Below are 12,332 nucleotides of genomic sequence, written 5' to 3'. Positions count from 1 at the left end.
GTTTTCTAATCTGCAAAATGCAGGGAGTGGACCTGATACACCCCAAGATCCTTAAGTGATTGGGAGGGTGCTGGAGTCAGCTAGAACTGTCAGAGCTGATTGTTAACATTTCAATAGGAGCAGTTACAAGGGGCAGCTAAGTGGTTCAGTGGCTAAAGCACCAGGCCTGAAGATTTTAGAGATCTTGAGTTCAAATAGGACCTCAGACACTGCCTAGCTGTGTGACCCTGGGCAAGTCACTTAACCCCCATTGCCTAGCCCTTGCTACTCTTCTGCTTTGGAACTGATACTTAGTATTGATTCTATAATGGAAGGTAAGGGTTTAAGAAACAATAACATGAGCATTTATACCACAGAAATCAGCAAATACTAAAAATCAAGGTCTGAGTCATTGTTTTGTTGATTATCTAAACCTGAGAAAATGATGGAAAAAATAATAATAATGTAAACTTAAAAGTATATGGTGCAGGTCCTAGGTTTAAACCTGGCCTCTTACCTTCCTAGCTGTGTGACCCTAGACAAGTCACTTAACCCCTTACCACTCTTCTGTCTTGGTTCTAATACATACGTAACAGTTTAAAAAAAGTATATGTGCAGGGAACCTTTGGAACCACACACACACACTACCTATATACACATACACTCATACAGTCAGTCGTTAAACATTTATCGGCATGCCCCTGCTTATAACTAAACGCTCTGACATGTACAGTTTCTGGGGAATTAGGGAAGAATTCACGGAGGATGTGGTACCTGCCTTGGACCTTGAAGGAAAGGAAGTGTTTTAGCTGGCAGGGATGTGGAAGAGAGAGCGTTCCAGGCATAAGGAACAGTCTGTGCTAAAGATAGCCATGAGAAAGGAGGGCATAACAGCTACCAGGAATGCCCTTTGGGTCCTTTATTTCCAGATTTGGTGAACAAGTCTGGTTAAATTTATGCTGATCCCTCATGAATTTATAGACCATTTCCCGTCTCTCCTTTCATCTTCTGAGACAGAAGAGGCCTTGTGTTTTTGGTCTTTCTTTATTTCATTTTCTTGATAAAACAAGGCATCCTCAATATCAAAATCAAGGCATCCTGAATATTTCAGTGCGAACGTCCAAGACGCTCTTAGAGGGATAAGACTTGTACTCCCTCCCTTTAAAGGGCTTTGTAAATGTGTTGTTCATAAGATGGGGTATCCCAAAAGTCTTAGGGCAGTTACTGATCCAATAATAATAACAAACACTTCATAATAGCACTGGCTACATGCCAGGCACGGCTAAGCACTTTACAAACATCACCTCAGCTGATCCTCCCAACAACCCTAGGAGGTAGGTTGGATTATTATCCCCATTTCGCAGATGAAGAAACCGAGGCAAACAGAAGTTAAATAACTTGCCACGAGTCACCTAGATAGTAACTATTGGTGTTCATATTTCAACTCTAGTCTGACCACGTTACTCCTCTATTCCATAAACTCCAGTGGCTTCCTCTAGGATCCAGTAGAAAAATCCTCTGTCCTTCAAAGCCCTTCATAGCCTGTCCCTCCCCTTCCAGCCTTCTACCCCTTACCCCGAAACACATACATACTCTATCATCCCATGACATCGGCTTCCTTGCTGCCATTCCAAGGAGACCGGAAACCAGGCATTTTCAAAAGCTGTCCTCTGTGCCTCCAATACTTTTCCTCCTTATCTCTGCCTTCCTTCTAGTCCCAGTTAAAATCCCACCTTTCACAGAAAGTGTTTCCTGACCCCCCTATTTTAGTGCCCTTTTCCTGTTGACTGTCTCTCCGGTTTTTCCTAGGCACAGTTTGTTTGTAGTTATTTGCATGTGAGCTCCTTGGGATCAGGGGCTGTCTTTTACCTTTCTTGGCGTCTGTAGCACAGTGCCTGGTACCCAGGAGGTGCTTAATAAATGTTGATGGACTGACTGACTTTAGCTCCAGCTCCAGTGTTCTTTCCACTGAAGCATTCAATCTGTGTAGGAGACAGGAAGGGAACCCCAGAGGCGGGAAATAGTGGGGGAGGCAGGGGGTGGAGATAGGAATTCTTTCTTCTCCTCTTGGGCTCCCCGGTGAATTTTCCGGGGTTTCCCTGGCAGCCTGTGGCACACAGTGTGTTAATTTCTCTGGCCGCTGCCGTGGCCGCCGCCGCAGCAGCAGCAGCAGCAGCATGAGGTGGTGCCAGTAACTCAGAAGCTGAAATGTGAGAAGCTAGGGAGAGCTGCAAGCCTGGAGAAAACCAAGCTAGAGAGGATTTCCCTGGCAGATGCCAGACTCTCTGTCTGCCAGAGAAAAGGATGCGTCCTTCCCAACCCTTTCCCTCCATCCCTCCCCCAAGGTAGCCTCAGGAGAGAGAGCCGAAGACCCTAGGCACCATTCCTATAGGAAGGACTGTCCAGACTTACCCACGGACCAATGGACCACACAGAGCCTTTGGACCCACAGGCAGCCTGCCCATGTGGGGAGACAGAGGCGATACCTGGCAAACTGCCAGAGAATTTGGCAGCCTGAGCCAGTGCTGTCAGAAATCATAGCATATTTAGAGCCGGAAGGGACCAAAAAGGTCATCAGACCCAAGGAAGTTTCAGGTGGAGAGAGAGGACAGCAAGGGACGAGACGGGCCATTCAACTGGAAGACCAGGAAACATCATGGTAAGACTCTTTGAAGGGCCCAATTTCCAGAGATGATCCTGAACACCATCCTTCTCTCTGGCTACACAACTGCTTCTAATCATAGGGAGTAACCCAGGAAAACCAGAGTTGGATTACAAGAAGAGATGAGCTTTAGGAACTAGGAATAATAAGAATATTAATAATGATAATAATAATAGCTAGTTTCAGAGGCTTTAGAGTGGTCAGGAAGAATGCAGATTGAGAAAATGCCATTAGATTTGGTCATTAAAAAAAGATCATGACTAACTTTGGAGAGGAAAGTTTTAGTTGAACAATGAGATTGGAAGTCAGACTAAAGAGAGTTTAAAAGTGAGAGGAGTTAGGATTGTAGACCCCGGAGTTTAGCCAGAAAAAGGAGGAGAGCTATGGGGTGACAGCTGGTAGGGAGGGATGAATCAAGTGAGGGGTTTTTTGAGGATGGGGGAGACCTGGGCATGTTTGTGGAGAGTAAGGAAACAGCCAGTAGGGAAGGTGAGATTAGAGATAAGTGAGAACGTAGGGACGAAAAGGGAGAAATCTGCTGGAGAAGATGAGATGGAATGGTATATCGACTGTGCATCTAGAGCTGTTTGCCTTGGCAAGAAGGGCTGCCTCTTCATAGGAGACTGGGCTGACGAGTCATTTTCCACTTGTCCTGTTCCTCTGGCTCTCACTACATCTGTCATCACTGCTCGCTCCCTCCAACTCAATATTCTTCCCAATATTCTTCTCCATTGGTTCTCCTGGATCTCTGGCTGGACCTTCAAGCCTCCTTATCATTGGTCTCAAGGCATTAAGGCTCAAACCCGCACTTCCTCATTAGTGAAAAGAAACTGAGGCCCGGAGTCAGGAAATAAGAGTTGTTCCTTCAATTATACGTTTTGAGACTGGGATGCATCACCTAACACCAATGATTCTCCATTTCCTTGTCTGTAAAAAAAGCAATAATGACAGCCAACTGCATGGAGACCATGGAAAATGACTGAAATTCTCAATAACAGGGCTGGAGATAAGGGATGCGAACATGCTTTGTGAACAGGAAAGTCCCACATGGACACAGGCTCTTGTTACTTGTTTATGGCATAATTCATCTAAAGGTTGCCCTTGGTTGCTGCATGGGGTGGATGGGAACTCAAGCTCCTCTGGTATGAGGGCTTGCTGAGCCCTTTTGGGGCTGCTTGTCCGCCTTTGGTGTCTACCTCAAACTCCACTCTCACTTGTGACCAGAGAGACTGAGGCTTTGCCTCACTTCAATCCAGTTCATGCACAATCGAGATATCTGCCTGGGATGTTATCGATCCTCTTGGAAAACGGACAAACAACAGCATTTACTTTTATAATTCATCTAAAGGTTGTCCTTCTATCCCTTCTGAGCTTGGCTGTCCCATTTTGGGGACAGAGAAACTCAGGTCAGAAGATTTGCTGAACTGTCAGGTGCTTCTGAAATTCTCCATTGTTCAATGCATCACCTTTCTCTGGGAGGGCGTTAAACAATCTTGCTCTACCTCACACTTCCTGGACTGTGGGGCATTCCAGGAAGCTGTAAAGAAGGTCCTGGGGATTCATTCATTCTTGGAACAAAAATCTGCACCCTCGTTTGCCCCCCAAATCATCACACATGCAACAGGGGCCCCCTAGTGGTTGGGGGAAGTTCCAGCTACGTGGGACCTGAACCCCATTTAGAAAGAGTTGGGTGTGAGGAGGAGGGAAAAAGAAAGGTAAGGTGAGATACTGGCTCCGGTAGAGCAGCAGAAGTGGGACCTTCTCTGCATCCTGCAGTCCCTATGGAAATTCTGGCTTTTGTTCCTGGGAAGACTATGCTAGGAAACAGAGTAGAGATTTTTTCATAGTATTCATGTTCATTCAAAAATTCATAGATAGTTAAAGATGAATGGCTCTTAAAGGCCATCTGGTCTAATCACCTCATTTTACAGTTAGGGAAACTGAGACCTTGTTTGGTGACGTGATTTGACCAAGGTGACAAAGGGTTGGCTGTTGCTGTTCAGTCGTGTCTCACTCTTTGAGATCCCATTGAAGATATTCTTGGCAAAGATCCTGGAGTGGTTTGCTATTTCCTTCTCCAGCTCATTTTACAGATGAAGAAACTGAGGCAAACAAGAGGGGTTAAATGATGTGGCAAGGGTCCTACAGCTAGCAAGGGTCTGAGGCCAGATTTGAACTCAAGAGAAGGAATCTGATGCTCCATCCCAATAAATTCTAAAACTATGAGTAGAAAGGGAGTGATCCCTGCCCAGACCAAAGCTTCCTTACTTGATCATTGCCGTCCTCTGGGCACTGTGCTTCCCCATTAGGCTGCAGCTTTTTGAGGACAGGGTCCATCCAACTCTTTATGAGCACCCTTGTGCTTGGCATAGTGGGTGGCACAAAGGAAGTGCTTGTTGATGGACTGAGATGGCAGAGCCAGCCTGGAACCCTAGGGCTCTGAGTCCCTTGCTCTTTAAGCCCATCCACGGCTCGACCGAAGACTTAGGGGATCCTTTGCCCATTTATTTGCCTCCAGGTGGGTTTCTATGGATTCAGTGAGAAAAGCACAGAAGTATGAAGCAGGAGACATGGTTTAAAGAACAGGATGATCTCCAGCAAAGCCCTCTGGCATCTCTGGGCCTCAGTTTCACCATGTGAAGATAATAATACCTGTCCTGCCTGCCTCACAGGGCTGTTGGGAGAATCAAATGAGATAACATGTAAAAATATTTTGTAAAAATTGGAAGCATTATACAATTATAAGATAAAGGTTGAATAAAACTAAATTAAATCTCATTCTAGGGAGCTAGTTATCTAATGTATATTCAGACACCTTTAGGGAAGGACATTCTAAATCACTCTTGTTAGTCATTTTTCTATTAAGTCAGTCTTCTGTGCTATAATGAACATATTTTTAAAATTAATTTGAAAATTAATTTTTAAAAATTCTGAATTTAATAAATATCAACTAGATATGCATTTCCATAAACAAAAGAGAATAGAAAAAGATCATTCATTGAACTGTGAATCTCCACTATGCATAGCTTGCTTTTCTTTAAAAATATTTTTAAATTTAATGCTATCTGTAATTTCCAAAACTACTAGTCTATGATCCTTTAAGGCCTTTCTTTTCTTTCCTTTTTTTTTAAACCCTTACTTTCTGTCTTAGAACAGATACTGTGTATTGGTTCTAAGGCAGAAGAATGGTAAGGGCTAGGCAATGGGGGTTAAGTGGCTTGCCCAGGGTCACACAGCTGGGAAGTGTTTGAGGTCACATTTGAACCCAGGACCTCCTGTCTCTATGCCTAGTTCTCAATCCACTGAACCACCCAGCTGTCCCTCTTTAAGGCTTTTTAAATTTTCTCTTCTGTATATTAAAAAAATGCTTTGATGCCTCTTTTTTCTCTATTTTGTTCTTTATTTTTTTAACTTATCCCTAGTCTCCTCTCTCCCTTCCACTAATTATTCTGATTTAAAAAAAAAAGGAAAGGAAAAAGCTCTTATTACAAATACATATAGTCAAGCAAAACAAATTCCCACATTGGCTATGTCTGAAAAGATATGTTTCATTTTGCTATAATCTGAATATATTTTCTTATCAATTGACATTTACTAGATACCTGTTGCTAGGTTCTAGGGTCTAGGATAAGTAGGAACACATAATCTAGATAGAGTTTGACCAAGAGCAGGGTAAGATGTATTACCATGGGACCAACAATGTAGAGAATGATTCCAAGGATCTATAAGGCCTGTTAGAAGCCATCAGCCCAATCAGAAGCTCCTGGGCAATTCAACATCAGAACTGTGGAAGCTGGCAGCCTTCACTTCATCAGGGTATAAGGCAAGGAAGTTAACAGCTGCAAATGGGTACATGGGAAAGGCCGCTATGGCTCAGTGGTTAAGAGCACCGGGCCAGAAAAAATTGGAAAATGAGGGGATGCCCTTCGATTGGGGAATGGCGGAACAAACTGTGGTATCTGTTGGTGATGGAATACTATTGTGCTCAAAGGAATAATGAAGTGGAGGAATTCCATGAAGACTGGAACAACCTTCAGGAAGTGATGCAGAGCGAGAGGAGCAGAACCAGGAGAACATTGTACACAGACTGATACACTGTGGTACAATGGAACGTAATGGACTTCTCCACTAGGGACAATGCAGTGATCCTGAACAACCCGGAGGGATCTATGAGGAAGAAAACTATCCATATCCAGAGGAAAAACTGTGGAGCAGAAACACAGAAGAAAAACAACTGCTTGATCACATGGGTGGAAGGGGGATATGGTTGGGGATGTAGACTCTAAATGAACATCCTAGTGCAAACAACAGCATGGAAATGGGTTCTGATCAAGGACACATGTAATACCCAGTGGAATTGTGCATCAGCTGCAGAAGGGGTGGGGAGAGGGGAGGAAGGGAAAGAATATGATTCTTATAACTAAGGAATAATGTTCAAAATTGACTAAATAAATTTAAAAAAAAAAGCACCAGGCCCAGATTCAAGAAAACCTGAGTTCAAATCCAGCCTCAGCTCCCCCTAGCCTGTGACCCCAGGTAACTCATTTGACCTACAAGTGACTGACAAATAGATCCACTGGAGAAGGAAATGGCAAACTACTCCAGGAACCTTGCTCAGAAAACCCCACGGATAGATATGGTCCAGAGGGTCATGAAGAATCGGACATAACCAAACAACAACAAAGAACTTTCATGATGCAATTTAAAGTGATGGGGGAGGACAATTTTATCATCATTTTGTCATCACTATTATTATCATCTTGGTCATTACCGCCACCACCATTGTAATCCCCGTTATCGTTATTACTGCCATTGTTATCACATTCACCTTCACTAGTCTCATTACCACTGTGGCCACCATCATCACTGTGCCTACCACCATCCATATCATCATCATAATCACCAGCATGACCACCATGATCACAATAATCAATTATGCCATTGGGATTACCATAGGGTTGGCCACTACCATAACCACCATCAACAAAACTGATCAAGACCAATAATCTCAGACTGATGAGAAACAAATACCTTGTCCCTCTAATTTAGCTCTCCTTCCCACTTACTTTATATGTAATATAAAGTATATGAAGGGCAATGATACTTCCAGAACCACCAATGTTAGAATACAAATAACATACGGCCTTTACTTTAAATAAACTTGACATATGAAAATTCATATTTATGAAATTGAACAATTGGAGGCCATCATTCGATTTACAAAGGAATTTTTCATTTAATAGAGGACTTAATTGTATGATTCCTTTGAATAGGAAGCTCCCCATGGCTTTTAAAGTAGGAAGATTATTCCTATAAGTTACAAAGAGCATACCCATTGCCTATAGCAAATGTGCTCTGTTCCATGATAAAACATTCTTGAAAATATTCACTTTCTCTTTCAAAGTACAACTTGTTTTGGCAGGAAGGATAAAATGGAGACCTCCACCCATTCTTCATGTTCCAGTTCATCTCTTCCATAAAACTCTCCTTGCTCCCCTCAAATCACAGGGATCATCGTCCTTCCTTTGAACTTCACGTCTATACCACCAGCTGGACTTTTCTCCTATGCTACCTTCTGATTTTTAAGGGACATTTTCACGTGATTACTTTTAAATCATTTTCCTAAGGCATGAGTCTGATGGGGTTGATCGTCAAAAGTTTACAACAGTTCCTAGTTTACCTCTAGGATAAAACATGAATTCCTCCAGCTGATGTTCAAGGTCCTCCCTAAACTGGGACTGATGTCATAGACTCCCCTCGGTGTGCTCGAAGTGGCAGCCAAATTGGACAATTAGCTAGCTATATTCCCCATCTCCTGGCTTCAAGCATTTGTACGAGCCCCATGGTCATAACTGGAATGTGCTCCTGCCCTCCTTCTCCTCTCAATATTTCTCTCTCCTACCCTCCCTATCTTTCATCAAGCATCAGCTCATCTCACCTTCTCCAGAAAATCTTCGCTGATTTCCAAAGCTGTTATTGTTCTTTTTTCTGTTCTAATTCTCCTACATTCACTCCTCTGAATACATGTTATCCCTCCTCTCAGTAGAATCCAAGGTCTCCCACAGTGAACTCTGTGTGTGTATACAGATACACACATATTTGTATATACATATATCTATATCTATCTATAGAATCAGTGTTTAATAAATAAATTGTGTTCCTGTGCGGTCTGTTTTCTGGATCAGAGTATAAACTTTGGGAGGGCAAGGCATGTGACTGGAGCTTCTTTTGTGCCTTACTCTTCTTTCTTCTTTCTGGCTAAACCTAAGAGTCCCATCATACGTGGTGCACAGTAGGCACTCAGTACATGGCTTTTGGCCCATCCATTTCCTGTTGTTCTTCTCCTGGCATTGAAGGTGGCTGGTAAGATGAGCTGGCAGCTGTTGAGGGCTAGATCCTTAATGGTAATGCTGGCTGGGCAAGATTCTGTCTCCACCTCCTGGATCATCCCAGGCCCTGCTTCTGCCAGAAGGACTCTTGATATTGAAGAGGAGGCCAGCCACTCGTTGCCCACCCAAGGAGTCGATGGACTATCAAATGCTTCCTGAGTTAGGAGGAATTCCTTTTCATTATATCCTGTGACACCATCATCACCAAAGTCATTACTGAGGATTTATGAAGAAAAAAATTACTACGTCTGTCTAAAGAAAATGTATTTTCTAGGAAAGGAAGATCCACAACAGATAAAGACTTCCTCATCAATTGGTGATCACCAAAGGCATGAACTTCACAGGTTTAGACAGAAGCATATTTAAGGATATTGGATAGCATATGGGATGGTATCAGCAAAGAATTTCTGTGTAGATTAGATATGAATCCCAGGGGCACCCTCAGGAGTAGAGTTGGTCCTCTGATAGATTCAGGAGGAGGATTAAGTTCAAGAGATATTTAACAAAAGGAGAGAGAAATAGTTTAAGACAGAGATGCCTTGAGGAATTAGTGGGATAGAAGAACTAGGGAGTGTTCCTAGGACAAAGGCCTAGGGAATAAGTTTGGGAAAGAGCATAAAAAAACTTAAAGTCATGAAATCTAGCCCTTATCTCATTATTACTCGCCTCTAATTTCATAGTATAATAAAAAAACAATATTTTAAAATTTAAAAATAAAAATAATCACAATAATTAAAAATAGCCTTTTCATTTGTCTCCCTGCTTTTGGTCTGGCTTCCCCCCTTATCCATCCTCCATTCAGCTGACCAGATAATCTTCCTAAAGTTCAAGTCTGACCACATCATTCCTTTACTCTAGAGGAATTCTAATGGAATTGTGAGAAGTGAGAAAACTGAGGCAAACAGATTAAGTGGAAATACTCACACAGTAAATAAGGTCAGGTTTGAACTCAAGTCTTCCTGATTCCAGGATGGGTCTAGCTATTCCTGAAAATTTCTCTTCTTAAGTGTACTTGCACTCCCATTATGTTTTGCCCAATCGAATTTTATTCTGTTTTTCATATTTTGCAATTTTTTCTTGTTCATGTCTTTGGAAATCAATTCAAGAAAATAAAATCAAAACATTCCTCTACCTTTCTTGACAAGTTCCTCATATCCTTGTTTGGGAAATCTTGGTTTAAAGTCAAATTAGGTAGCACAGTGGATACAGCAACAAGCCTGGTGTAAAATCTGGCCTCAGATGCTGTGTGACCCTGGGAAAGTCATTTAACTCAATTACCCAGCCCATATTGCTCCCCCTGCCTTGGAATCCATACTTAGTGTCAATTATGAAACCCAAGGAAAGGATTAAAAAAAAAAAGCCAAATTAGGACTTTCAAGATGGGGTTGATCTGATCTAGTCAAAGCACTGGGAGAAGACAACTGCAGCCATAGCAGTGAGATGATAGGAGGGTGGGATTCATCGAGGTTGAGGTTGCAACAGTCTAAGCAATAAAGGAAGAAACAGATTAGGGCAGTGATTGTAAGGATACAGGGGAGGGAAATAGGCTTGGGCAATGGGAAGAAATCATTCTCCCTGCCTGAAGTATCTCCCCTCTTTTTTCTGCCCACAAAACTTTACACAGCTTTCAAGACCTAATTCAAGATTCCCACTTCCCCCTGTTGCAGTTTTCACAGACTCTGCCAGCCTAGTTTTGATGAGCTCTTAGCACAATGCTAGCATATTTTGGTTTAGTTGTGTGAAACTCTTAATGACCCTATTTGGGGTTTTATTAGTAAAGATTCTAGAGTAGTTTACCATTTCCTTCTCCAGCTCATTTTACAGATGAGGAAACTGAGGAAAACAGAGTTAAGTGACTTGCAAAGTCTTCATGACTCCAGGCCTGGTACTCTATGCACTGTAGCATCACTGCTGTCCCCTCTAGCACATAGTAGGCCCTTAGTGAATGTCTGATTGATTGATGAATTTCCATAGTGCCCATTTGGCCCCTAATCTTATACCATCCTTGAATTTACTATTGAATTACTATTAAACTGTTCCCTGAGTATACTCCGTTAATGAGGCCAGTGGTTCATGAGACTCCTTGAGGGCTCCTATTTTCTTTTATATCTCCCAGAATTATGCAATAGGGAGTCTGTAAATGTGTTGCTGAGGGATTGAAATATTATCCTAAAGGTCAGTATGAGAACTACCATACCAGGTCTGTGACATCACAAAAAGAAAAAGAAGGGACACACACTGTGATAGGAAGGAAGGGGAGAGGAAGATCTGACCTAGACTTGGGTGACTGACAAAATTCCTAATACCATAGACATCATGGTAGGAATACTACCTGAGGTGGGTGATCATGGTTTATTGGGGTCTGGAAATGACTTCAGAGGTGTTAGAACATATTTCTTTTCCCTCCTCCTTTTCCCCCCAATCATTTAAATAACGTTTGAACTTCTGCCTCTTCAGTGAAGCCTTCTAAGGTTGACGAGAGGGCAGTGAGGTGCTGCCCTTTTTCACCCTGGCCAAAGAAGGGATGGAACTCCCATGGAGACTTTCTTCACCTCCACCCATTACCACAGTGCTCATGTAATTCACCTACATTACACTCCATGAAACTGGGTACTGTATGCACTTGAGAACCACAGTCCACAGGCCATTCTTTCACTCCAGTGAGCCCCTGGAGAGCTTGCTGGTTCCCACTGAAGGGAATGAGCCAGGTTACCCAGATGCTCAGTACATGATATGATTTCAAGTCTTTAAGGCCCTGGAGAGACCAGGTTAGTTCACTCCATTGACTTTAATTCAATAAACATTTTTAAAGTGTTCTCTATATACCATGTCCTATATAATGGGTACTTACTGTGGGACACAAGAGAAAGGTACTGTCCTCCACAGGCTTGAAGTCTTATTAGGGAGATTAAACTGGGGGGAAGGTGAAGGTGGGAACAAGAAAGCAATTTTAAGGCAAAGTCTGTAGAAGTGTGAAATAGCTTGGTGCAGCCTGTTTAAGAAATTTCAAAGAAGTAGATTTTGGATTTGACTGTGAAAGATAACAAAGGAGGGAGCAGCATTTAAAGTTGTAGAGACAGAAACCAGTCCTGGGTTCCTGGGTACAATCTGGACCTGGCTTCCACCTACATCTACTCTTAATCTCTTAATCCATACCGGCCTCTCTCTTCCTCATTGGGGACACTCCTTTTCCCATCTCAGTACCTCCTCTATACTCACTGGTTGTGTGTCCTTTCTGCCTGGAATTTACTCCCTCCTTATCCCTCTTTTCCTTTTAAGATTCAGCTCAGAAAACATCTGTA

Source organism: Monodelphis domestica, chromosome 7 (genome assembly GCF_027887165.1).
Source record: "Monodelphis domestica isolate mMonDom1 chromosome 7, mMonDom1.pri, whole genome shotgun sequence".
NCBI lineage: Eukaryota > Metazoa > Chordata > Mammalia > Didelphimorphia > Didelphidae > Monodelphis > Monodelphis domestica.
Note: the sequence above shows the minus strand (reverse complement) of the source record.